We start from the raw sequence: 8,415 nt of genomic DNA, 5'->3' as shown, positions 1-8,415 counted from the left end.
TGGGGGCATGACCAAAGCGCAATGGCAGGAACCAGAATCCGGTTACCGGATAGATGTGCGCCAGCAAAATCTTCCCTGTAGCTAACGTTAGCTAGCTATAGAGCCTGATAACACGAGGTGACTAAAAAGTTAAGTATGTAGTACATAAAACAAAACATTGTTATAGTTATCCTACACAACTCGAATTGGCGTTTCAACGGGGGAACGATACACATGTGGCACGTATCTGGTTTACATCATGGTTCTGCCGTCTAGGGCGGAAAGAGGAAAGAGGTGTAATTCACAAATGATGGGTGCCAGGCTCTCTTCTCGGGAAGAGCCTGGTGACACGAGGTTACTGAATCAGAGATTTTCAAAGTGGGAGCCGGGCCTCCCCAGGAGGGGGGCTACAAACAGTTTCAGGGGAGGCTCAGTGAATGCAAGTGAAAAAATATGACTAGTTTATAATTAGTTATTACATTAGTTATTATTAGGTATCAAAACGAGATCACATAGAATAGCCTAAATGTGTGATTTGGTAGTAGTTCAGAGATACAGTACTTTTTGGGGGATTTTACGGTTTTTCCCACTTTCCCCGTCAGAAACAAATAGGCTACATGCCTTCAGACAGACTATTTGTATTTGGTGTAGTATGATGTATGTCTTAATGTATTTGGTGTAGTATGATGTATGTCTTAATGTATTTGGTGTAGTATGATGTATGTATTTCATAATGTATTTGGTGTAGTATGATGTATGTATTTCATAATGTATTTGGTGTAGTATGATGTATGTATTTCATAATGTATTTGGTGTAGTATGATGTATGTCAAACAGCAATATCAGGCTATCTTGGCTCAATTATGGGATCAAATAACATATCATGATCCCATAGGCATCCAGGAATTGAACGAGGGGGACTCCTTTTTCCAAGCTTTGGCTGGGGGGAGGCCCACAGTCTCAGACTTTGAAAAGCCCTGGCCTACATGACTGCAAAGAGAGCAGAACATTTGGTTAACCCGGTCCTCATATAATCTGCACATTTTTAACTCATCCATAAACCGATAATGTGTCTATCAACAAAAACAACAGGACGCTGTTATGATGGCCTGGATTAACTGACCAGCTGTTCCTGCCTGCTTTTGTTCTGCCATTATATGACCACTAATCTTTTACATTGAAACATGGCTATAAATAGACCTATGGGAAAGTGAAGCGTTCAAAGCAGCCAGGAAGTGGGGTTGTTTTTGAATACATACAATAACATGCACTGTCTATTATGTTGGACATATGAAACATCACTTGGGCAGTAGTTATCTGTTCAGTTTCGTGAGGTTCTACTACTTTGTAATTTGAACTCAAATTATGAACATATGACTGCTTGGAACAATATCAGATTGAAACCACATTTCAGAAAGCAATCAAGTAAACTCAGTTTGAGAAAGTAACGGGGGGGGGGGGGGGGGTGATGGTGTTCAGAAAGAATGTATTTATCTTCCATACCCCAAATAAAGAAAAAAACATGTTAATCTGTTATATATATATAGTTTTATATAAAGTCGGGTTATCGTGATTTATCGTAGCTAGCTGTTAAATGTGTTATATGGGGAGTAAACATTTTAGAAACATGCAGCTTAAAAGTGTCAAGGAATATCCATCAATGTATTTTTAAAATAGTCCAATAGCCAATAAAAGGTCATAAACAGGTCCTGTAATCAACATGCAGAGGACACTATTCTCAACCCGTCCTTCTGCCCTTGTTAATACTGGATCTCTTCACAGGTGGTTCCATACTCAAATCAAACCTTCCAGACAGTGGTCAGAAGACAGAGGTTTATGTTTTGTCAAACTGCACAGTGGAGAAGAAGAAACATTACTTTTTAGTGGTCACTACTCCATCATACTACACTTTCTGCAAAACGGTATAATAGCCTACTGTACTAATAAAATCAATAATAATATATTCATATATATCATTTTGGTCTTGTAGTGACACCATGTTGTATGTCCTCATTAGACACTCAGATCTAATCTCCTGTTGTATTATCTCCTCTTAACTTTCCCATCCCCAGTCCAAAGCTCTCTTATGCCTTCAATTGTTCATTTCCTTCCTTCACAATTTGTTGTGTTGCTCTTTCATCCATCCATCCATCATCCATTCATCCATCAGTCATCCATCCATCACTTTCACCAACTTTGCCATGATGCCTTCCTCCTCCATACTCCCATCAAAATCATCTAACCCACCCTTGTAAATGTACCAGTTCATCAACCCATCCCATTCCTTATGGATTTAAAGGAAGCTAGACACACTTGAACTCAGTTTATCCACCGTTATATTTGTGAGAGAGACCTAACAGCTTTCTTATTTACCACTAATACATCATAACTCACCGCGCAGATTTCCTTGACCTCTGACTTGGTGATGTATCCGTTCTTGTCCACGTCGAACAGCGAGAAGGCCCATTCCAGTTTGCTGGTGGTCTTCCCCGTTGACGTCATGTGGAGGGCGATGATGTACTCCTTGAAGTCCAGCGTGCCGTCGTCGTTGGTGTCAAAGGAGCGGAAGACGTGCTGGGCGTACGCTTGGGCGTCGCTGTCTGGGAAGAACTTGCTGTAGATGGACTGGAACTCCTCTTTGCTAATGCGGCCGGTCGGACACTGCCTCTTGAAGTTGTCGTACCAATGGGCGATCTCCGCCTCGGAGAACTTGGTGTTGAGCTTCAGATCCTCCAGGATCTCCTTGGACACGGCACCGCTCTTGGTGTTACCCATTGTTGGTGCTGTGTCGCTGGTGGTGTTTCAAAGCTATATCGACGTGTGAATCGGTGCTGGCTCACTGTGCTGGCTCACTCCTCTCTTTGTCAAAGTGGTCGACAGAAGACTGGTCCTATATGCTTGGCCTCGATCCTGCACCGCACCTCAGCCCATGGAGACAAATGCTGTGAAAGAGAGGAGAGAAGCTGCTTGGTAAGCTCAATAAGCCAGTCAACCATCAGTGATGTGAGTCTGAGGCATCACAGAGAGGGGTCAACACAGGTCAAAGTAAAAATGTGTGTTTGCTGTGCAAAGTACCATGCTGCAGCCAGGTGGCACTTCTCTGCTGTTTTAAAAGGGTCAGCAGGCCAGCTTGGCAGCAGGCCAGCTCATTGGCACAGAAGAGGGAGGGGGACCTTTTTATGACAGATTACAGCAGAACTGGTTTGACATTGATGGCGATAGAATTCTAAATGTCAGCAGACCCACAGATATTATTATTACAACAACAACAACAACAACAACAACAACAACAGTATTGTAACTGGTGTGTGTGTGTGTGTGTGTGTGTGTGTGTGTGTGTGTGTGTGTGTGTGTGTGTGTGTGTGTGTGTGTGTGTGTGTGTGTGAAGCATATGCCCATGGGACTTGTGTGTGTTGTTTGTCCGTGGCCGTCCTCAGAATCACAATCAGCTTAATTGGCCAAGTAGGACAAGGATTCTTGAACAACTGCAGCAGAGGACAACATGTCTTGACTTCTTGCTTAAGTGTATAGCAGAACTTTGAATGTGTATATAGGCTCTTATGTAAATAAATACAAAGGACATATTTTGACTTTGGTGAACCTGCACAACTTAAACTGCATTTGAACACAAACTTGCTTGTTTTGTTGTAAAAAGTAAAGAAATCTAAGTAATAAAAAATGTCATGATCTTGTATCTGTTTCTCTTGGGGGTGTGTGTAAAAACAACTTACAGTAGGAAGTGTGTTTTTGTGGTTAGAGTGAGCGCGTCTCAGCTCTGCATGAGGTGACCTAGTTTAGTGCTGTACGATAAGGGCAGGCTGTTTCATTGACAGCCTGTCAGGGGGACACCCATGCTCTATATATAAATATACTGTTGAATTGGTGTTTGTTTGCTTGTGACATTTTATTCATTGGAGTCTGTCTCACTACAGTGGTGCAGTTGGTGCTAATTAACACTTGGCAATTTCTCATTCAGGCCTGGTGTGTGAAACAAGCTGGAGGAGTCCACCCTCAGGTAGAGAGGGGTAGTGGAACATGCCAAGTTTGAGTAGAATAAAATGTATAAATCTATTTTGAGTGTCAGAACGTTGATCGGGACATTGCAATATATTTGATTGGTCATCCAGTTATTCAGTGATATTAATGTAACAAATTATTGTATTGAATGTAATCCTTGATCTGTTATTCTTTAATAGAGAGGCAAAGTGACGCCTACTTCCTGCTTCAGCACTGTACCAGATATTTTCATCCGCCTTTTTTTCCCCCATAGACATTTCGTAAAATGCTTTTAAAATAGTTTTACTTCGTCGAACCAAACGGTTCAGCTAACGCTATAATCGGGAGAGACCATAGAACATTTCACTCAGACCAAAACCTAAAAAAAAATATTTTCTTTAAACCCACATCTTTTTTTTACGTTTCGGTCCCAGTGAAATGTTTTGTGATCTCTCCTGTTGCTAAATATATCTGTACTGTTTGGTTTGAACCAGTACAACTATTTTTATAAGCATTTGACCCAATGTGTATGGGAAAATAAATGGCGGATGAAAATCTCTGGTACAGTGCTGAAGCAGGAAGTAGGCGGTCACTTTGCCTCTCTATTAACACTGACAATTGCTTGTCGGTCCTGTGTTAATCCTGTACCTGGCCCGTATACAATTTGGTGTTAGGAGAATTTCTCACTTGAACTGATCATCAATGGGTCCCTAGAGATGAAAAATCACCGAGGTGCTTGAACTGCTGCAAGCCAAGGCCATGTGCAAAGCCCCCAATCACCATCAATGGCACAGTGGTGGAAAGGGTGGACAGCTTCAAGTACCTGGGAGTCAACATCCACCAGGACCTGACCTGGGCCGGCCACACCGCCACTGTTGTCAAAAAGGCCCAACAGCGAATACACGGACTCAGGCGCCTGAAGAAGTTTGGGCTAAGGAAAGAAATCCTCAGGGACTTCTACAGAGGCACCATTGAAAGCCTGCTGACTGGCTGCTTCACCGCCTGGTACGGGAACTGTACCACCATGGACCGCAGGGCGCTACGGAGGGTGAGGCGCGCGGCCCAGCACGTAACAGGAGACGAGTTGCCAGAACTGCACGAACTGTATAACCAGCGGTGCCTCAGGAGGTCCCTGAAGATCATCAAAGACACAAACCATCCCCACAACAGCCTGTTCTCCCTGCTACCCTCAGGGAGGAGATACAGGGTTCCAAAAGCACGCACAAATCGCTTGAGGAACAGTTTCTTCCCGCAGGCCACGAGACTCCTTAACATACACAAATAGTGTAGTAGTCGTACCGTACCGTACTGCAGCTGCTACCATTATGTATGCCTAATGTTTAATTGTATGTCTAACAAGGTACATGCTATTTGCACCTGTATGTCAATTACGTCGAATTTAAAATGTCTGAACACGTCTAACGTATGCACAATGCCTAATGTTTAATTGTATGTTTAATAAGGTACATGCTATTTGCACTGTATGTCAAATACGTCGAATTAAAATGTCCGAACATGTCTAACGTATGCACATAACATGTGCACCTATGTGCAATGAATATGCCACTGACTTGTCTTATCGCTATTCTGCCTCATTGCCTATTGCTGCTTAGTATTGCTTATTGATGCCTATTTCTTATTGCCTATTGCTCATTGCTTGTTGCCTATTTGTACTATGTCGTAAACGGAGTCCACAGCACAAGAATTTCACACGTGATACTTGTACCATGGAGTGACAATAAAAATCTTGAATCTTGAATCTTGAATCTTGAATCTTGAAGCCCCCATCTGACCTCAAGTGTTGCCTGTACAAGCTCCTCCCCCTCTTAGCAGCCACACGGTTGATGTGAACTGGTGATACTGGTGAGCATGTTGTGCGTGCGTGCGTGCGTGCGTGTGTGTGTGTGTGTTTGGGGAAGGGGGTTTACACTTGTCTTGTAACTGGTGTGTTTGTGAAGCCTGGGACTTGTGTGTGTGTGAGACTTGTGTGTGTGTGTGACTTGTGTGTACTTGGCCAGCTTAATTGGCCAAGTATAGGACAAGGATTCTTGGACAACTGCAGCAGAGGAGAACATGTCTTGACTTCTTGCTGAATGTGTATAGGCTATTATGTAAATACAAAGGCCATATTTAGATTTTTGTGAACCTGTCAACTTGAACTGCATTTAAGCACAAACTTGCTTGTTTTGTTGTAATAAAAAGTAATAAAGAAATCAAAGTAATAAAAAATGTCATGATCTATGTATCTGATGCTCTTGGGTGTGTGTCTAAAAACAACTTACATTAAAGGAAGTGTGTTTTTGTGGTTAGAGTGAGCCCCTCTCAGCTCTGCATGAGGTGACCTAGTTTAGTGCTGTACGATAAGGGCAGGCTGTTTCATTGACAGCCTCTGAGTGTGATTAAAATCATCACGTGGTGTCTGTGTGTCAAACCTCCACAACAAATTCACCTTGAGTCAAACTATCTCCAGGCTTGAAGGGGGCTTGGGGAAGAGTGTAGTAGTGTGGGCTATGGTACAATGATCAGTGCTTCCCAAAGTGGGGTCACCTGGAATTCAAATGGTTTCACCTGAAATTATTATTATTATTATTTTACTTTTTACACCACACACAATTTAAACCTCCCAAAGAGTATTTGGTTGAAAGATTGACAGGTATTTAAGTTCTGAGTTCAAGTCAGGAGTTTAATGTCAGATTTATTTATTTATGTATTTATTTATGTATTTATTTTTGTATTTATTTATGTATTTATGTATGTATTTATTTATGTATTTATTTATGTATTTATTTATTTATTTATTTATTTATTTATTTATTTATTTATTTATTTATTTATTTATTTCATCATCAGGTCGAGTGGGTTCCTCGGGCAATGATGGATCTCCATTCCTCCCTCGCCTGCATACACGTTCCAATGTCTCCTGCAGTCAGCCCGGTGTCTCGCCTTAAAGTGTCCTGTTAGTTGCTGTCTTCCCCTTCTTTTAGTTCCGTGTGACGGCTCCCACAGTACCAGCTTCTGTGCTGCTAGCTCCGGATGTCTATAACAGTGTCCAGCAAGCCTCAGCCGCCTGAGTTGTATCTTCTCACTTAGCTTAGGCAGCTCTTGGTAAAGATCTACGTTTGTGATATAGGTGCCAGGGTCGATGTTGAGGGCATGCTTAAGCATCCATTTAGTCTGTTCTCCCTCTGTTGACTCAAGGTCCATGTTTCAGAGCCATAGATCAACACTGACTCCACAGATGCAATGAACAGGCCATGTTTGATTTTTCGAGAAGGCCTGTCCTCCATAGTTTATTGATTGATTGATTGAGTGATTGATTGATTGATTGATTGATTGATTGATTGATTGATTGATTTTTGGGGGCAGGGGGATCAGAATTCTGAGAAAAATGTCAGAAGACTTCTGAGATTCTGAGAGTCAGAATGATCAGATTCATGTCAGAATTCTGAGATTAAAATCAGAATTCTCAGTTTAAAATTAGAATTCTGAGATTAATGTCAAAATTCTGAGATTAAAGTCAGGATTCTGAGGGGAAAAGTCAGCATTCTGATTTTAAAATCGAGCTGAAATGGCATCTCCAGGTGATGTGATTGCATATCGTGACATATTCCCAGTGAAACAGGGTAGAGAGGCGGGACATTGTGCGTGGAGGAGTTTGATTTGACTGTTGAAAAGTGGGTGTGTCTGGGAGAGGGACTGGTGTCAGGCGTTGACTAGTCTCAACCAGGGTGGGACTTTAGTCACTTTAGGAGCGTGGCCATCTGGCCTTCAGCATCACATATTTTTTTAGGGCACAAGGTCACATGCCAGGCCACAAAGGTCATTGCTCCATTAGTCTCGCTAGCCAGCCTCTCTTCCTTTCCGTCAGAGAGTCTGGCGCTGTGGAAACAGGCAACAGGGATCAGCCCGCCCCTGCTCTAAAGCTGCTCTCCCATTTGAGTGGCTGTTTCGGTGGCAGCAGGATATCCGCTCCCCCGCTTGCAAGCTCTGTCACGCTCTGTTCATTGGCTCCGACCATGTCAATCAGAGCGGCTTCCGCTCCCATGTGTGTCGCTGTAATGCTCCCGCCGAACGCTAACTAGCTAGCGTAGAAAGCTAACGGCAGAAACCTACAGGCTAACTCGTTGCTACACGCTGAAAATGGCAAGTTTTGAAGAAAATTTGGATTGTGCAATAAAGAAGGCCTGCTCGGCACAAGTTCCACCCCAAAACTATTTTCCAAGGGCACTAACGCTAAGCACCGCCCAAGACGAGGCTGATTGGTTAACCCAAACAGAGCATTTTTTTCGCAATCCCACAATGGAAACCTGCGATGCCAGACTCTCTGACGGAAAGGAAGAGAGGCTGGCTAGCGAGACTATTGCTCCATTGACTCGTGAAGAGCGATTTTTCTGAAATGTGTTCAAATGAGTCAATGACACATCCTTTGCATAGAGCAGG

General features: G+C 42.8%; 1 pseudogene across 1 annotated transcript in view; it reads right to left on the bottom strand.

Annotated features, from left to right (window-relative positions):
* Nucleotides 1–2,754, bottom strand: part of LOC310784878 (recoverin pseudogene) — a 7,423-nt pseudogene extending 4,669 nt beyond the window's left edge. Inside the window, exon 1 of the transcript in view lies at nucleotides 2,374–2,754. The product of the transcript in view is annotated as a recoverin pseudogene (transcript). The remainder of the gene's footprint in view (nucleotides 1–2,373) is intronic.
* Nucleotides 2,755–8,415: the final 5,661 nt, after the last annotated feature.

Source organism: Poromitra crassiceps (genome assembly GCF_964638095.1).
Source record: "Poromitra crassiceps genome assembly, chromosome: 11".
NCBI lineage: Eukaryota > Metazoa > Chordata > Actinopteri > Beryciformes > Melamphaidae > Poromitra > Poromitra crassiceps.
This window is presented reverse-complemented; position numbering and strand designations above follow the sequence as displayed.